We start from the raw sequence: 17,543 nt of genomic DNA on the forward strand, positions 1-17,543 counted from the left end.
CAGCATTTGGCATGTAGTAAGCACTACTCAGATGCCACCGTTATCCTGAATTATGACACAGCCGTGGGGAAGCAGTCCCTGCCTGTCCCCCTGGGAGTGAGAAACCCATAAGCCATCCTGTGCTGCAGGGGCAGTAGGAGGCCCCGACCTCTGCAGATTTCACGGACTCGGCAACCCTCTCCTCTGCGCTCACGTACCCGTGTCCACTCCACTATCGCTTCGGACCACTCAGGTTGCACACAATTTGATGTCTTCCTCCCCAGAGAAAGCAGAAACTCCTTACGGGCAAGAACTGACTCACTTCTTTATTCAGGTTGCTGGCCACAATCTCACCCAGGGGACACACAATTCGCTAGAAATGGCCTCGGGCTTCTATCACTCAATCAATCGATGGCATTTATTGAGTGTTTACTGTGTGCAGAGCACTTTATGAAGCGCTTGGGAGAGGACACACAGCAAAACCAGAGAGGTCACTTTGAAGGTAGGGAAGGATTTAGTCCTGCTTTCTGTGGTTTTGTTCCCAAAGAATACGAGTATTTTTTCAGCCTTTCCTCCTTGCCTCTGTTTTATTTATGACTATCATCCTTCTCGATGGTAACTTTGATCTGCATGTGCAGATAATTAATGCCTCAATCTGCTAGGCAACCCCTCCCCTCTAGCTAAGGTAAGTAACGGTTTACAGTCAACACTGAGTTTAATTATCCTGAAGGAGGGCTCCAGCCTCTGCTTCCTACCCATTGACCTCTGCTTGCGGCAGACAGACAACCCCTCCCTGGCCCCTTCCCCTATCTTAATGTGGTCCCCCAACAGACTCTCCCTGGTCTCTCTGTGGTCCTTCCCTGGAAATCTGGCAGGGTGACATAGAGCTGGCCATCTCTGGATGGGGCAGTAGGACAGCTGGCCATCCCCAGGTGGGGCAGTAGGACAGCTGGCCATCCCCAGGTGGGGCAGTAGGACAGCTGGCCATCCCCAGGTGGGGCAGTAGGACAGCTGGCCATCCCCAGGTGGGGCAGTAGGACAGCTGGCCATCAACGGGTGAGGAATTAGGACAGCTGGCTATCCAGAGACAGGGCAGTAGGACAGCTGGCCAGCTCCAGGTGGGACAGTAGGATAGATGGCCATCTCTGGGTGGGGTAGTAGGCTAGCTGGCCATCTCTGGGTGGGCCAATAAGATAGCTGGCCATTCACGGGTGGGGCAGTAGGACAGCTGGTCACCTCCAGGTGGGGTAAAGGAACAGCTGGCTGTCCCAGGGGCTGTAGGTGCACTGTAGGGCACCTGGCTGTCCTCGGACAGAGCACTGCTCATTAGCCCACTGTCCCACTGGACTTCCCTACACTCCTGACACCAGCTGGGTACATGCCCCACCCTTGCCCCCTTCATCATCCTCCCACTGGACCCAGAATCTTGGCCCTACAGGTCTGACTGACTGGAACCAGTCCTGGAGAATCGGAACCTGCAGCCGCAGACCCTGTGGACCATCCTGCACCCAGGGAAGGGGGATATTCCCAACAGAGTGACACACCGCCCTCTCCACTCTGACTAGAGGTGGAGGTGGCTTGCGGGAGTGGTTGGTGAGGGGTGGCGGGCATGGCATGGTGCCTGTGGCAGTGGTAACAGTGATGGGGGAGGTGATGGTAGAGGTTGCGGTGGTGGTGATGGTGGAGCTGGTGGCAGGGGGTGGTGGCGGTGCCAGCAACGGTGGAGGGAGTGGCAGGGGGTGGCGGCAGTGGAAATGGCAGAGGTCATGGGGGCAGCAGTTGCCAGGAGTGCTGGTGGTGTAGGGGGGGACTTGCTGGCAGAGGTGGGGGGAGGAGCAGTAGCAATGGTAGGGGAGGGGTGGGGGTCGGGGGTGGCCTGTAGGGGACTGCAGGAGAGCATTGAAAGCAGCCAAGTGGACCTGCCGGTCCTGCCAGTCGGGACAGACCAATGGAGAAGGTCAAGGGCAGGAGGGGAGAGCAGCCCCCTACCACCTCCGTCTCTTCCCCTCCCCACCTCCGTCCCCACCTCCACCCCGACCAGCTCCCCCCGCGCCACCATCCCCAACGGCTCCCTCCCCGTCGGCTTCCTCTCCACCTCTGTCCCCCACCAGCTCTGTCCCTACCGGTTCCGTCTCCACCACCATCCCCTCCATAACGATCCCCCACTGGTTCCGGCCCCACCCCAGGCCCCACCAGTTCAGTCCCCACACCCTCCTTCACCAGCTCTGTCCCCAGCTCCCTCCCCACTTCAGTCTCCCAGCAGCATCCTGATCGATTGTCGTCGCTGGGAACACAACGTTCAGGGGAACATCTCCCAGCGTTGTGTACACTGCCTGTTTTTCCGATGTTGACAAACACACTGATCGCTGTTTACTTTGCTCCTCATAGCAACGGGCTGACACTACCTGTCTCGAATTCCTCCGGAGACTGCAGTGAGAGAGGCTCCTGCATTGGTCGGCGTGGGTCACCATTGACCAGCACCATCACGCCATCCCTGGGCCAGACCTTAGTGGCTGGTCAAAGGGTGCCTTCTGCAGGACCTCCACCATGAACCTGTATGTCCACCCAGATGACCAAACAGAACAAAGCAAATCAAGGGTTGAGGGGTGGGAGAAGGAGATAGAAGGAGACATGCACACACACAACAAACACATACACTTTGGGGGGGCGGGGGAGGCAGGTGAGACAGGCTGAGGGCCAGAGCGACCCCAGAGGAGAAGAGACAGCATTTACCAGAGTGCCCCACCCCCACCCCATCCCCACCAGCCCAGTGTCTCCTTTCTCCGCTCCTCTGAAAGCCTAAACTGGGGGGGGGGGGGGGAGCGGGGTAGAGAGAGAAGGAAGGTGGGGGTTGGGGTGGGAAGAACTTTTTTTAAAAAAATAGTATTAGTTAGGCATTTACTATGCGCCTAGCACTGTACTAACTGCTGGGGTAGATACAAGCTGATCAGGTTGGACACAGTCCATGCCTCAAATGGGGCTCACAGTCTTAATCCCGATTTTATAGATCAGGTAACTGAGGCACAGAGAAGTGACTTGCCCTAGGTCACACAAAAGACAAGTGGTAGAGCTGGGATTAAAACCCAGATCCTTCTGACTCCCAAGCCTGTGCTCTATCCATTAGGCCACGCTGCATCTCTTAACCCTTCTGTTATGCTGATCTTGCTGTGAGCAGGCCAAAATACATTCATTCATTCATTCGTATTTATTGAGCACTTACTGTGTGCAGAACACTTACTAGGCGCTTGGAAAGTACGATTCGGCAACAGATAGAGACAATCCCTACCCAACAACAGGCTCACAGTCTAGAAAACTGTCTCTGCTCCCCCACCCCCCCGAGACCTCTCCCCAAGTTCCTGTCAAACTGACATCACATGCCTAGTGACCATGTGCTCCAACCGGGACCTCTGCCCAGATCGGGTCATACCCATGCCAGCCTTCTGGGTGCCCCGAACCAGCCCGTAGCCTTGTGTGCGAGCATGGGTGGGGACCCGTTTGTCAGTGAGCGAGCCATCCCTTTCCTCGGCATTTGCTTTTTATTTGTCCGAGTGTTTGGAAGCTACCGCCCAAACCGGCCTCTGAGAATGCTTTGAGATAGAGGCCAGGTGAGGGCCCTAAGCACGGGTCAGGCTTGTGGACATCTTGGCTGCTGGGAGAGGGAGTGGGGGAGAGGGTGGATGCATAGAGGGATCCAGACCAGTGGAGGCACGGAGCTGGGGTGCAGAGCTGAACTGCTGATTTCTGACCGGGCTGATCAGACATTGGAGTGGACCCGCAGCCGTTGCCCTGGCTGGACCACTGTACATATCCCTCTCCCAGGCAGGGGAGGAAGCAGAAAACAAGTTCGCTCCCCAGGAGCTCTCCCACGATACCATTTCACACTAGGGGATGGGAGCCACCCGCACTGAAGCCACCTGTGCTGCCTCCTCCTGGGATCACTTCCCAGTGTAACTGGTGGGAACTCCAGCCCCTGCTATGTTGAGCCTCCTTCTCTGGGCCTGGGGAGAGGGAGGAGAGGGCCCAGATTTTGGCCGCACAGCCGCTACCCACCCCTGCAAAATACACCCCCACCACCCTCTGCCCTTCTCCCATCTCATGGCCCATTCCCCATGGCCCTCAGCCCAGTGGTGGCACCTGGCCTCACACCCAGCTTCCTTAACAAGGACTAGCCCAGGGGCTGTGGGGCCTGGGCTCTGGGCCCAGATGCCCCTTTCCCCCAACTCCCCAAGGAGAAGGTGAGCAACAGGAGCCAGGGGGAGGCCTGTGATAGCCGGGCAGATGCCCCAGCCAAAGGGAGAGTCAGGGAAGAGGCCACGTCGACAGACTGGCCTGACCCGGACTCTCATAGACAGCCTGCTCCGTCAGGGTTGGAGCCTGTTGGGACCAGCCCGGACATGGCGCTCGCTGGCAGACCCCACCCCCAGGCTGGAGACCCTGCCCCCCCATCACCCCTCACGCCCCCAGCCCCATACCCCGAGCCGGACCTCACCTCGTGTCTCCGGCACTGGCGGTGGTGGCTCTCAGCACTTGCCTTCGATGTGGCTGAAATGAAGAGAGTGGGGTTTAGTCATCGGCTCCCTCCACGGCTGGCACGCTCACAGCAGGCTGACGCGGAGAGAGAGCAGCCAAGCAGTGGCTGTTGAGTCGGCCGACATGCGGCCCCTGCCAGCCGGAGTCGGGCTGAGTCCAGGGTCCCTGGGGTCCCCAGGGCCCAGGCCCACCCCCAGGCCCCACATGTCACCAAGAAGAAATGAGCCTCTTGGGCCCCACGGCAGAGGAGTGGGAGTGGAGGTGGCGGGGACTGAAGATCCACTGGGAGTGGTGCGCTCTACCGGGGACTTGGCAGAGAGAGTCAAATGCCCTGCCCAAAAGGAGCTGGCCCTATAATGGGGGGACCAAACCCTACAGTGACTGGACAACTGAGTGTTCGATGACCGCCGGGAGCCCTGTGCGGGCAAAGAGGAACACCGAGAGCCTAGGAAGGCACAGATCCCAGAGTGGCCCCAGGTGGGCCGCCCTCGGGGCCCTGTGCACTGTGGGACCGACAAGGAGCCTGAGGAAAACCCAGGCAGAAACCCAGCTACCGTCTGCCCAGCCCTGAGGTCTTCCTGGGCCAAACAGAATGTGTCTACACAATCTGCCACCTAGGCAGCAACTGATCGGGGACTGGTATAGCCAGATGACAGGGTTCCAGTCAATCCCCTCTCCCCCAGTTGGATCTTAATGACAATCAAGACCCCACCGGCACGGACCCCGGGAAACTATCGCCAAGCCGGGAGGCTGGATTCAGCAGAGGCACAGGTGCGGGAAGGACACAGAGCCGGTGTATGAATTGGAAAAGACCACCAGCTCTGCCCATGCCTCAGCTACCACAATTCTCGCCAAAAGAGTCACATCCCGTCCAGATTGATCCCACCCCATTCACCTTGCCCTCCAAGAAAGCCACGGATGGGGAGGCCTGGGGCCATCCATGACCTACCAGGCTGGGCTGATTCCTCAATGGGCTGCCCCAAGTTGACTTTGCCCACTGCAAGCTCCAGCAGCGAGAAACCAAAGGAGAAGTTGAATAACTGTTAGTGGCCCCAGGCCTTTGCCACAGGCCCAAGGGAGCTGCAGTCAGGGGGGAAGGGGGAGGTGGGGAGAGGATGGGGGGAGGTGGGGGGGGGGGGCGTTCTCGTTCAGAGAATCTATTTAAAAGGACCACTACGAGGAACGAGTCTGTTCTCGCTGCGGGAAAAATGCATCGCAAGCCACATCATTAGATTTCCTGGGCAGCTCAAAAACCTCCCTGAAAACCTCCATCTGTCCACGTTTCTGCTGAGAGCCTGCTGCCAATCGCCTCCCCAGAAGACAAGACAAAACTCTTAACCAGCAGGACTGGAGAGGAGCAATGGCGGAGAGGAGCTGGGAGGGTCGGGGTCCAGGAGAGCCAGAGGTTCAGGGGGTGCCAGGGGTCTCGGGAGCCCCAGAAGAGACAAGATCCAACAGGGAGGCCTGCGTTGTGAAATCATCTGCCACGATCAGCGTAAGAGAGAGACCAAAGTTCGGGCATGCCTGGATCCGTCAGGTTTGCCCAGCTGGGCTCACCCTGAATGGCCATCTTGCACCATGGCTGGTAAGGGCCTAGTAGAAAGAGCTAGGGCCTGGTAGTCTGAGGATCTGGGTTATAATCTAGGCTCTGCCACTCATCTGCTGTGGGACCTTGGGCAAGTCACTTCTCTGTGCCTCATTTATCTCATCTGTAAAATGGTGATTCAACATAAAAAATTATTTATTTATATTATTGTCTGTCTCCCCCTCTACACTGTAAGCTCTATGTGCAGGGAACGTGTCTGCTAATTCTGTTATACTATACTCTCCCAAGTGCTTAGTACAGTGCTCTGAACATAGTAAGTACTCAATAAATACCACCGATTGATTGACTGGGGGCCGGGATGGAGGAGGATGGGGAGAGAGAGATAAACAACAGGCCCGGAATGCCCAAGGGACCCCTCAGCCTGGGAGTTATGAAGCAAAGACCTGAGCAGGGCCACCGGGCTCTTCTCAGTCTTCACCCTTGGGCCCATCTTGGGTGGAGAGGCAGGGTGGCCTGCAGAAAGGGCCTGGGGCTCTTAGTGGGGAGTTGTGGGTTCTCACCCCAGCTACAACCCCAGCTTGCTGGGTGACCTTGGACAAGTCACTGACCTCTCTGGGCCTCAGTACCTTCATCAGTACCACTGTGATGAGATTCCCCACTCTTCCTCCCTCTCAGACTAGGAGCCCAGTATGGAAGCAGGGATGGTGTCCAATCTGATTCTTTTGGATCTGTCCGGCACTTAGCACCGTGCCCTGAACCCTAGCAAGCACTGTATCAAAGCTGCAATTGCTACAGTCACAATCGAGCCTCAAACTAGCCTCTCTAGCCCTGACCTCTCTCCTTCTCCGCAGTCTCGCATTTCCTCTTGCCTTCACAACAGCTTGACCTGGATGACCCACCGACACCTCAAACTTAATACATCCAAAACAGAACTCCTCATCTTCCCATCCTAAACCATGTTCCTCCCCATCACTGCACACAGCACCACCGTCCTCCCTGTCTCACAACCCTATAACTTTGGTGGACTCATCTCCCTCATTCAACTCACAGATTCAATCTGTCACCAAATCCTATTGGTTCTTCCTTCCCAACATCTCCAGAATCTGCCCCTTTCTCCCCACGTATGCTCAATTTGGGCAGAGAGCGTGTTTACCAATTCTGATGTAGTATGCTCTATATATAACATTGATTGATTGATTCAAACTTCTACCACGCTGATACAAGCCCTTATCATAACCCTTCTTGACTACTGCGTCAACCTCCTCACTGACCTCCCTGCCTCCAGTCTCTCCCCAACCCAAATCCTTACTTCACTCGCTGCCCAGATTACTTTTCTGAAAAAGAGTTCTATCCACACCACCCCACTCATCAATAACTTCCAGTGGTTACCCCATTCACCTCCACATCAAACACTTCCCACCCATCCATCAATCAACCTCTCAGTTGGCCCACCCTATTCTCCTTAGCTATGCACAAGTCTGTATCATTTCTCCACTGCATATATCCTTATATTTTAACACCATTGCTTCCCCTTCTTGTAATTTATTTGACTGTGTCCTCCTTTAGACTGCAAGCTCCTCAACAGCAAGGATTGTGTTTACTAACTTGATTGTACTGTCCTCTCCCAAGGGCTCAGTACAGAGATCTGCAAACAATAAACTGTCAGCTCCTTGAGGGCAGAGATGGGTCTACTAACTCTATTGTCCTCTCCCCAGTGCTCAACACAGCTACTCTGCCCACAGAAGCTTGGAAGCTCCTCGAAGGCAGGGATCAGTCAATCAGTCAATCAATCAATCAATCAATCACATTTATTGAGCGCTTACTGTGTGCAGAGCACTTGGGAGAGTACAACATAACAATATAACAGATTCCTGATCCACAATAAGCTTACAGTTTAGCGGAGGAGACAGACATTAATATAAATATTACATTATTATAAATATGTACATAAGTACTGTGGGCGAAGGGAGTGGTGAATAAAGGGAGCAAATCAGGGCAATGCAAAAGGAAATGGGAGACCTCTTGGAGGAGATGTGCCTTCAATAAGGTTTTGAAGGGGAGAGCAATTGCCTGCCAGATATGAAGAGGGAAGGCATTCGAGGTCAGAGGCAGGATGTGGGCGAGTGGTAGGTGGTGAGATGGATGAGACTGAGGTACAGTGAAACAGTTGGCATTAGAGGAGTGAAGAGTGCGAGCTGGGTTGTAGTAGGGTTGTAGTGGGTTGTAACCAGATTGTAGTGTACTAGTGAGATGAAGTAGGAGGGGCAAGGTGACTCAGTGCTTTAAAGCCAATGGTGAGGAGTTTCTGTTAGATGCAGACGTGGATGGGTAACCACTGGAGGCTCTTGAATGGTGAAACATGAACTGAACTTGGCCTGATCATGTCTTTAATGACTGTTGAACTTTTCTGGACAGCAGGATGATGATGAGGAGGAGGGCAATGACTGATCTAGTCCTCTCCCCAGTGCCCAGGTCCAGCTGGACTGACCAAAGCCTCATTTTCCCAGAGAGAGTGCCCACCCTCAGACCCTGCCCGTGGTAGCCCGGTGCAGGGAGAGTGGCACCTCTCTAGCTCCTTCAGAACTCACTTTATCCCCGGCCCCCTTCCTAAGCCCAACCGCAGCCCCAAAGAGCCCCCACATGGCACATCTGCCTGTCTGCCAACCCTGACCAGTTAACAAATGACCACTTGTTGCCCAGAAAACCACACTGTGTGGCCTGCTCAATTATTAACCGGTAAGTACAGCTTTTCCTGACCATTTGTTCAATCTCTGTCCAGTCCTGTCTTCAGAGTTTCAGAGCCCAAGGTGCAGAGTGGACACAAAGAATTTCCTGGCTTCACAGATAAGGATGCTTAGTCTTCTCTGACCCAGCAGTCCTTCCAAAGCCACCTTCTGAGGGGTTGGTGTGGGTGCGTGTGTAGCTGTGGATGGTTGTGTGTGTGTGTGTGTGTGTGTATTGGTGTACACGCATGCATACACCTGTTCCTCCCACATCACACACCCCCATCCGCCCCCCTCACCAACCCTCACCAAGCTGGGGGCTTTGGGGACCCAGCAGCTTTGAAGCTTTGATGAGTTTCCAGACTGGGATAAGAGGAGAGAGGAAGCTTACTGGGTCTGGGGATAGAGTAGGTGGGGCCAGGGGAGGGCAAGGGTTCTTTCAGAGTGTCCAGGGTCCAGTCTGACCTGACAGGGGCCCAGTCCCAAGGGTTCAAAGGGTTCGGAGGATCCAGGTCTGGCCAAACCAGAGCCGGGGACATGGTCTCCAGAGCCGAGGCTGCCGGAATTGGAAACTTTCCTGGCACATCCCTGTAGCTGACAGATTGACTGTTCCCACTGACAGCTCTCCCTCCCTCTCTTCTTCTCTGTGCCACATCTCAGAGTTGGGGCGTAGCCACTAATGGCAAAGGCCGATCAAAAACACGGCTTGCCATTATTATTTGGCTTCACTGCAGTGTCCAAGAGAGTCTTTGGGTCTCAAACTCACCTCCATGATTCTAAAGGCAACTGAAAACTTCTCATGTGGAGAACGTGAACCCCACAGCCCTTTCCTCACTACCATAGAGGGCAGAATGCAACTGCTTCCCTAAACCTGGCTTCCCACACATAGGCATTTCCCTCTCCTCTCCCCAACCTCCACCCCCTGTGACCGCCCAGAGAACCCCTAAGTAGCGGCCCTGAGAAAAGCCTGATCTCCAGAGGAAGCCCCGCGGATAGCGCCGAGCTGCCGAGGCCCCAGCAGTCCGACGGATGGCCAGGACCGGGAATTCTCCGCATTTTCTCTCCTGCTCTTTCTCCCTGAAGCCAAGGGGCTTCTCACCTCATAGGAGGCTCCCCAAAATGTGGGTCGTTTCTGGTGGGTGGTAGGGAGATGAGGGGAAATCGAGAGTGGAACTGCACAGGCTGTGGCGAGTGGCCACTCTTGCCACGGTTCCAGGGGTGGCACGATTCACGGGCCTCACACACAGTGGAATGCCACCGGTCGGAGGGTGGCAGGGAGGCACCGGGCTCAGAGAAGGGATCGGAGGGCTTCCTGCATCAGTTGCCCTCTGGGTCTCCCATGTCCAACAGGTGGGAGACCAGAGAATATGTCCGTGCTAGAGGCGGCTGATGGATGGACCATGGTGGTGTGGGAAACTGAGAACCCCAGGTTTGCTGTATTGCTCTCTCCTCCCCAGCAAGTGACCGGTACAATCTACTATGATGGAGAACTGCTGTGCAGGTCAGCTTCTCCCAGGGATCAGCAAAACACCATCCCCAACCTGCTCAGGCTGGCATACCTGGGACAGTGCCTGATGCCCAGGACCATGCCTCCGGGATGGCACCTCCAGGGTCTCAGGACGACACTGTCAGGTGCCCAGGATGGCGCCCATTAATCTGTCAGTAACTGATTGCAGGCTGTCCAGCCCTGTCCTCAGCGTTCACACTGCACTTATCTGATTCACTCTGAAGCCCCTTTTCCCAACCAGCTGCCCCACCACCACCGCGCCTCGCCCTTTAGACCAGGCGGGGCTCCCCACCAACCACCAGTCCAGTGGCCCATCCAGCAGCTCTGGGTGACCACACATGCCTGTCCGCCATCATCCAGTACCCTGCTTCCCTCCTGGACCTTACTAGAGGTCCCCAATGTTCCCTGCCCACCTGTGAGCCCAGGGAAGGCTCCCAGGCACCTGCTGCTCTAACCTGGAGCCAACAGAATCCCTGCGGAGTACAATGCAGTGGGTCTCCTCTTCAGAGGCCGGGGCCACTGGGCTCCCTCCAACCCCTTCCAACCCCTTTGGCTGGCCCAGGCCCGAGGGGTCTCCTCCCAGTTACCTCACCTTCTCAGCCTGGGGCCAGGTGCTCCCCCAATCCGTCTTGAAAGCCAGTTCCCGAATCTCAAACATTCCCCCATTTCTGCTCTCTGTCCCCAGCACTTAGAGGTTCCACGTGGGACCGGTTCGGACAAGCCAGCCAAACATTGGGCTTTGTCAATGGTCAGTGCCCTGATCGCCTTCCCCCACTCCTCCCCGAGGCAGTAGGTGGTGGAGAGAGCTGGCCAACGCCATGAAAGAAATCTGGGTACCCCTCCCCCTCCTGCCTATGCCATGGTAAAGGTGGGCATGGTTTGGGGGTTCTGTGCAACCACTCGCTGGCAGTTTAACATTTAACAGGCCCCCGGCAGTGCCAGTTGCAACCCCTTCGCAAACGTGCGCACACACATACACCCCCGCCCTCCACGAGCCAGAGTGTTGAGTGGAGAAGCAAGGAAAGCACTGAAGTAACACCACATTTGATCATTGGCCTTTCCAAAATTTGCAGAACACAATGTTCCCGACCGACAGATCTGATAGGGGGAGGGCCAGTGAATAGGCAGCAGTTGTTCCTAACTGTTGCAGCAGTCACCCATAAACCACTGCAAGAAGAACCTGGAGCGGAGACTGCACTAATAGGCCGTTAAAGAAAGCAGGCCGTCCCACTGTCTTCATTTTGCGGAGATGTTTCTAAAGCGTTTACAGGTCCCGCGAGGATCGTGTTTATGGTGTGACGGTTTCATCGGCACATTGAACTTTTCCCCAATCCCAGCTGTGGGGGTCTGGCCCGCGCCCTTTGGACCGCGTCAGCCCCACCTTGGCCCTTGCCCAGAGCCGAGCCCCGCCTTCTCTCTCTCTCTCGCACTGCCACGGTCCAATGGTGGTGTTCTGCTAATCGGCTGAGGGCCTTGTGGGTCAGAGGGGAAGTTCCCTGCGGGCAGGAAACAGGTTGTAGGCTTCTGGTGTTCTTTCCCCGCCACTCAGGATGGTGCCCCACCTGCAGCGGCAACGTTCAATCCAATGCCCTGTTCCCTCTTTACTCCCAAGGAATTCTGGACTTAGACTTTGAAAGAGACTCACAGACAGGTCTGTGGGTGTGCACACGTGTGTGTGTGTGCACATGCGCGTATGCGCGTGCATGCGCACACTTGTGCAGGGCAAGGCATGTGTGGGTAAACATGCATGTGAATGCCTCTGGAAGCAAAGACTCTTACCACTCCATTATACAAAGCGGTCACTCTGGAGCTCACTCGTTCTCAGTGGCGGGAGCTCCCAATGGCGGCACAGGCTGGATTCCCTCCCCTCCCCTCTCCTCCCCGGCCGGCCTGCTGGAACCAAATTTTTCAGATGCCGTCTCGGTTTAAGAGCGGAGAACTCTTAATGATGTTTGAATACTTGGAATAATTGCATCCGAAACGGTTTACTTTATCGTGCTCTTGGCCCCCAGGAGAGGTTGGGCGTGCAGGAGTGATGCAGGGGACAGGGGCGGTCAGACCCCGAGCATGGAGGGAGAAACCCAGGCTATTCATTCATTCATTCAATCATATTTATTGAGAGCTTACTATGGCAGCCACCCCCACAACTCCGCAAGCCCCTGTTCTCCGAATTGATGGCTTCAGACCAGAACTCAGCCAACGAGCCACAGTGCCCGCTGGAAGATGCAACCTTTTCCCAACCACGGAGCAAACAAGCGTTCGGTCCACACATGGACACTTCTCATTTCCAGAGGCTCTGGGTGTCCACGCTCATGTCTCAGAGTACAGGTCTTGCCCGCTCCTAGCTCCAGACCCAAAACGAGAGGCATTCGCCCCAGATGGACTCAGCTCGACGCTGGCTCTGCTCTGGCTGCCTGGCAGCAGGGCGACGTTACAGAGAAGGAAAGACAGAGGATCAAAGTGAGCTGCTTGGACCTTCCCCCTCAATCCTAGTTATTACAAATTTCCAAATAAAAGCACAACACGAACTAGTAATCTGACTCTCTGTAGAAAACAGCCTTGAAATGTTCCTGGGATGGTCCTGCCACACCAACAGGGAAGCACAGCTCAGGGGGCGAGAACAAAGACTCGGGCCTCCAACCTCAGCCAGAGAAGGCAGACCGGGCCTCTGACCTCAGCCAGAGAGGTCAGACTAGGTCGTCGACCTCAGTTGGAGAAGGTGGCCCCAGGCCGCCGCTCTCGGCTGGAGAGAGCGGCCCAGGACAATCGCCACAGCCAGAGAAGGAGTACTGAGCTACCCACTACGGCAGGGTTGAGTTTGGATGTGGGGTTCTTGCCCTGTAACATGAAGCTGCATCCCCCCGTGGTGGGAATCAGGCCCCAGGTGGAACATGGAAGCCCCAGCACCCGGCAGAGAGAGAGACCATCAGTTTGGGTATTTCTGGCCACTCTGCCCTTCTACCTCAGCCGCTGTGGATGGGGACAAGGGTAGGGCTGGGACAGGGCTGAGACAGAAACATGGAGAGCAGGCCATTTGGCTTGAAGGGAGGGAGAGGCCAGCAGGGTGGGTGGCTGAGGGTCATTCCATCTTGAGAGGGCCTGGCCGACTCCAGCACAGACCCTAAGAGACGCCAGCTCTGGCCCCCAGGGGTGGATGGGGCTTGCAGGGTAATTTCAGGGCTTCTTGGGGTGGTGGGGACTATCAGGGATTATCATTCTCCTTCTCTTTCCTGTAGGAACACTCCTTGGCTGCTGCTGCTGCTGCTACCTCCTCCCCTCAGCAAGCCCACCTGGACTCCAAGTCTCAGCCCTGGCCTTTTTGCTCCCTTAATAATAATAATTATTATTATGGTATTTGTTAAGCACTTACTATAAGCCAAGCACTGTTCTAAGCCCTGGGGTACATAAAGGTAATTGGGTTGGACATAGTCCCTGTCCCACATGGGGCTCACAGTCTCAATCCCTAATTTACAGATGAGGTAACTGAGGCACAGATAAGTAAAAGTGATTTGCCCAAGGCCACATAGCAGACAAGTGGGGGACCAGGATTAGAACCCACGACCTCTGACTCCCAAGCCTGTGCTCTTGTCACCAGACCATCCTGCTTCTCTGAACATTCCCCTGGGAGTGGAAGGAGAAGGGCCAGGGCAGAGCACAGGGCAAAGGAAGAGGGGAGGAAGGACGGGGGTGGGGGTGGGAGAGGGTGAGAGAAATGAAGAGGAGGAGAAGAGGAGGAGAAGAGAAGGAGGGGAAGACTCTAGTCACCTCCTTCAGCTTTGACCTCCACCCTCCCCTTCTGTCCCGTTCCTGGAGGGTGAGTTGCAGACAGCAGACTAGCTGACCATGTCTGAGGACTCGTTATCTTTCAGCCTCCACTGTCAGTGTGGCACCAAGACTGCCGTGTCTCCCCAGTTGGACCAGGCTCCCTGGTCCCCACCTCTGGCCTCCTGCCTTCAGCTGTGGGGGGCGGAGGCATGGGTGGCAGTTTGCTGGCCTTCGGCTCTCCCTCCACCACACCGGGCCCAATCCCCCCGTCCACCACCCGTCAGCCCCCAAATCCAGTGTCATGATTCCGACCTCCCCATCCTACAGCCGCCCTCTGCCGCCTGGGGCTCCTGCACCCAGATGTTCAGGCGCTTCTGACATCTGCATTCTTCGACCATTTGCGTGCGGCCAGGCAAGGCCCGTCTGTCTTCAGCTGAGAGCGAATGTTTCCAAGCGCCGGCCTCCCACTCCGGGCCCCACTGCCGGCCGGCTCAGCCCGACGATTGGCTCGGGGCAAGACTGCCCTCACCAGCCCTCCGGGCCTGTCCCTGCTGCAGGCTGGGGCAGTCCAGCAGATGGTTCAGGGGTAAGACTGCCCCGGCACCTGTCCCCGCTCCAGGATAGGGCAGCCCAGCAGACGGCTCAGGGGAGAGACTCCCCGCTCCTGCCCCCTGCACCAGCCCTCTGTGCCTGTCACTGCTCCAGGCCAGAGCAGCCCAGTGACTGGTTCAGGGGCAAGATTGCTCACACCAGCCCCCTGCACAAGCCTCCCATGGCTGCCTCCACTCCAGGCCCCAGTGCGGCCAAGATGGAACTCAATTCTTCCTCCCTGGAGTCCCCCTTCAGCCCTCCCATACCCAAGGGACGTCCCCCAACATCATGATTTGGATGATGTTAGCAGGCAGTGGACCGACAGAAACTAATAAGCACTTAGGAGAAAACACTACAATAGAGTTGGTAAACACAAAGTCTTCCCACAAGGGCCTTACCGTCTAGAGGAGAAGACAGAATACAATAAATTACAGAGAGAGGAATAGGAGCATATAAAGCTGTGACTTTGGGCGAGTCACTTAACTTCTCTGTGTCTCAGTTACCTCATCTGGAAAATGGGGATTAAGACTGTGCGCCCCATGTGGGACAACCTGATCACCTTGTAGCCTCCCCAGCACTTAGAACAGTGCTTTGCATATAGTAAGCGCTTAACAGATGCCATTATTATTATTATTAAAGATATAGATTTAAGTGCTGTGGGGCTGGGGTGAGGATCAAAGTGCTTAAGGGGTAATCAGCCAAGGGCTTTTTGATGCAGAGAGGAGGGTAGATAAGGGAAGTGGGGGCTTAGGGAAACCTCTTGGAGAGATAATGATTTTAGGAGAGCTCTGAAAGTGGGGAGAGAGGTGGTCTGTCCTGTCTGGAAGGGGAGGAAGTTCCAGGCCAGAAGGAGGACAAAGGCGAGGGATTGGCATCGAGTAAGACGAGAACGAGGTACAGGATTGGCGCCGAGATAGACGAGATCGAGGTACAGAGAGTAGGTTGGCGTTAGAGGAGCAGAATGCGTAGGTTGGGTTGTAGGAGATCAGCGAAGTAAGGTAGGAGATGGGGAACTGATTGAGTGTTTAAAGCTGATGGTAAAGAGTGGATGGGCAACTACTGGAGGTTTTGGGAAACGCGGACTGAACGACTTTTCAGAAAAACGATGCTGGATGAAGTATGGACTGGAGTGGGAAGAGAAAGGAGGCATGGAGGTCAGCAAGGAGGATGATGTGGGGAGTTGAGGTGACATAAGTGCTTGAATCAGTGTGTCGGCAGTTTGGATGGAGAGGAAAGGGCAGATTTTAGCAATGAAGCAAAGGCAGAGCTCACCCAGTTGGAGGGCCACCTGAGGAGTGGGAGCCAAAGGCATGTGAGGTCGGGGTTTCTCCAGAGAGGACGAGATAACCTCAGGGCACTACCAGCAGAAGGCAGAGCGTCAGTGCCGGGAAGCTCCCGATGACCAGGTCAGCGCCTCAACTTGGCCTGCTAGGGCCTCGAGCGCCATTTTGCTCTAGACTAACATCAAGCTCAGATGGTGGCACCAAAGCAAGGGAAAGCATCCGGGAGCTCAGAATGGGCACCTGGCTTCCAGTGCCCCTTCCCCAGTGCTTGGGAACCACCATGGCCAGCCGACCGACCTACCACTGGAGCCTGGTGAGGCAGCCCAGTTCCCAGCCCTGGAGGATTGTAGGATTGAGGGAAGAACAGGAGCCAAGGATCTGGGCCGGGAAAGGAAATCTCCACATCTGTCTCGGGGCAAAGCGGCAGCCAAAGGAAAACGCCTTTCTTCCCATTGTCCCCAAGACGTCTCAGGCTGCTCTGCCTACAGATGTTAGTTCTAAGCACGGAGACCTATTTCCAAGGGAACACATTTTCCAAATTTAACATTATTCTAATCTGTCAAGCATACCGGCTTTCTCGAGTTCCTTATGCCATTTAGTTCCACATTTTGGTGGCTGGGAAGAGGCAACAAAGGGGTTCAAACGTGGTCAGGCCAGACTCCTTCCTGCCTGCTTCCCTCCATGCAGCTCCAGGCTATGGGCCCAACTTCCACAGCCTGGGCACTGCCTCCCTAGCCAGGCTGGGCCCCAGGGCCGCCCATGGTGCCCCCCTCCCAAAACTGACCTCCTCTTAACCTCCCCACCCCATCCAGGGGGCCACATCTACCTCTGCTGCTGGCCAGAGGGGTGAAGGTGGGGAAAGGGCAAGAGCCCAGGGAAGGGATCTGCTCTATTCCCTTTAAAAGTGCCCCACGCTGGGCACCACGGAAAATCCTTTCATATCTCTGAGAGGGTTTATTCTGCTATGGTACTCTCTCTGGTGCTCTGGACACAGGAGACTGTCAGTTCCCTGAGGCAGAGATTGTCGCTACTAACTCTATGGTACTCTCCCTAGCGCTCAGTACAGTGCTCTGCACAAAGGAGATTGAGCTTCTCGAGGACAGGGATCGTGTCTACCAATTCTACTTTACTCCCAGCGCTCAGGACAGCGCTCTGCCCTACAGTATTCATTCATTCATTCATTCAATAGTATTTATTGAGCGCTTACTATGTGCAGAGCACTGTACTAAGTGCTTGGAATGTACAAATCGGTAACAGATAGAGAGAGTCCCTGCCCTCTGAAGGGCTTACAGTCTAATCGGGGGAGACGGACAGACAAGAACAATAGCACTAGATGGTCAGCTCCTTCAGGGCAGGGATCCTACGTACTCTCCCCAGCCCTCAGCACAGTGTTCTGCAAACAGAAGACTGACATGTTCCTGAGGGCAGGAATGGTGTCTACTAACTCTATTATAGACTCCTAGGTGCTCACTACAGTCAATCCCCTTGGGTGCAGAGTGCTGTACTGAGTTCTGGGGAGAGGGCAGAAAAGGGAGAGACAAGGTCCCTGTTCCCTCGGGGGGCTTAGCCTCATGGGTGGTGGGGGTCAGGACGGCTGACAGACATGGGTGTTCACTCAC

The 17,543-nt window shown here is 55.5% G+C and overlaps 1 protein-coding gene across 1 annotated transcript in view; it reads right to left on the reverse strand.

The window, feature by feature from the left end:
- LOC120638674 overlaps positions 1–17,543 on the reverse strand; it is a 186,319-nt gene that overhangs the window by 147,656 nt on the left and 21,120 nt on the right. Inside the window, exon 2 of the transcript XR_005660522.1 lies at positions 4,469–4,521. The gene's annotated coding sequence lies outside the window, so the exon portion shown is untranslated. The remainder of the gene's footprint in view (positions 1–4,468; positions 4,522–17,543) is intronic.

This window comes from Ornithorhynchus anatinus, chromosome 11, assembly GCF_004115215.2.
Source record: "Ornithorhynchus anatinus isolate Pmale09 chromosome 11, mOrnAna1.pri.v4, whole genome shotgun sequence".
Taxonomy (NCBI): domain Eukaryota; kingdom Metazoa; phylum Chordata; class Mammalia; order Monotremata; family Ornithorhynchidae; genus Ornithorhynchus; species Ornithorhynchus anatinus.